Consider the following 1,227-nt stretch of genomic DNA (forward strand, 5'->3'; position numbering starts at 1 on the left):
GCCCCGGGCGCAAAAATCCTCGCTACGTCTCTGTTCTTAAGCGTCGTATATTTTAAATAAAGCAATTTTTTAATTAAATGTTTTATACCTTATAAAAAAAACTCCATATACAACTTATTCAACTATAATAAAAAAATAAACGAAATTGTAGAATCAAATAGACAATTCTCTAACATTCATTGACTTCATTGAAGTTTCTACATAACTGTTTTTTTTTATATATATATATTTTCGTTTTAGAATAATTTCCAAATAACTTAGCTTATAAAATTGTTGTGATCAACAAAACCAAAAAAGTTTAAAAAGGCAATTATAATACTTGATAACTCACAAGTCCGGGCCCTTGAACATAGCCGGATCCCAGGACAATATACCCCTGACTCCCCCCTATCTCTCTCTCTCTCTCTCTTTACGCCCATGGTTGTAATACCAATTATATTGGGGAATCCTCAAGATATTTGAAAACAAGAATAAATAAGCACCTTACAGGTGAAAAACAATCTCATGCTCGTGAACAATTAAATTCATCCGTTAACAGTAAAATCCTAACTAATTACGATTGTTTTAAGATTTTGAATACTGTCTCAACTAAAAGCAAATAAAAAAAAAGCACTTTAAATTAAATGAGAAAACCTTTATTCTAATTTTGAAAAATTTCATTATATAAGTGTATCAATTTAATTGACTTTAAAATTATTTTTATTATTATTATTAACTGGGTCATAATTCATAATATAAATTTGAATGATTTGAAGAAAGTCTTTGTCTGTTCTGTCATTTTAAAATTGAAGCTATTTTTTCTTAAATAAAGAATTTTTTAATTTTTATAGCATAGAATTGCAATAGTAGATTTGTTGAGAAATTTTATTGAAGATTTGTTGTTGTCGTTTTTTTAGAAAAAAAAAGAAAATATATTATTGGACAATGAGTTTTTAAAATATTTTAATATAAGTCATGTTTTCTTTTTTAGGTAATGTATAGGGTAGAACTAAAATAATTTCTTTTAAAATTTAAACTATTTTTTCTTATTTATGGAAACCCAATTTAAATTTGGTTATGTTTTAAAAAAAGTTGTTAATGAAAAAAGTCAATAACTTAATTTAAAAGTTAAAGTTCTTACCAAAATATTATAAGGTATATGCAAACATAAAATATATTATAAAAAAGTAACAAAAAAACCGAAATTGCTCTTCAAATATTAACTAAAATTAAAAAGTAATAAATAAA

The 1,227-nt window shown here is 24.2% G+C and overlaps 1 protein-coding gene across 1 annotated transcript in view; it reads right to left on the reverse strand.

Moving 5' to 3' along the window:
• Positions 1–1,223: 1,223 nt before the first annotated feature.
• The window catches only part of LOC124810153 (uncharacterized), an 11,624-nt gene continuing 11,620 nt past the window's right edge, over positions 1,224–1,227 (reverse strand). Inside the window, exon 2 of the mRNA XM_065788322.1 lies at positions 1,224–1,227. This exon is cut by the window's right edge and continues 1,364 nt beyond it. The gene's annotated coding sequence lies outside the window, so the exon portion shown is untranslated.

The sequence above is a fragment of the Hydra vulgaris genome, chromosome 01, assembly GCF_038396675.1.
Source record: "Hydra vulgaris chromosome 01, alternate assembly HydraT2T_AEP".
Taxonomy (NCBI): Eukaryota; Metazoa; Cnidaria; class Hydrozoa; order Anthoathecata; family Hydridae; genus Hydra; species Hydra vulgaris.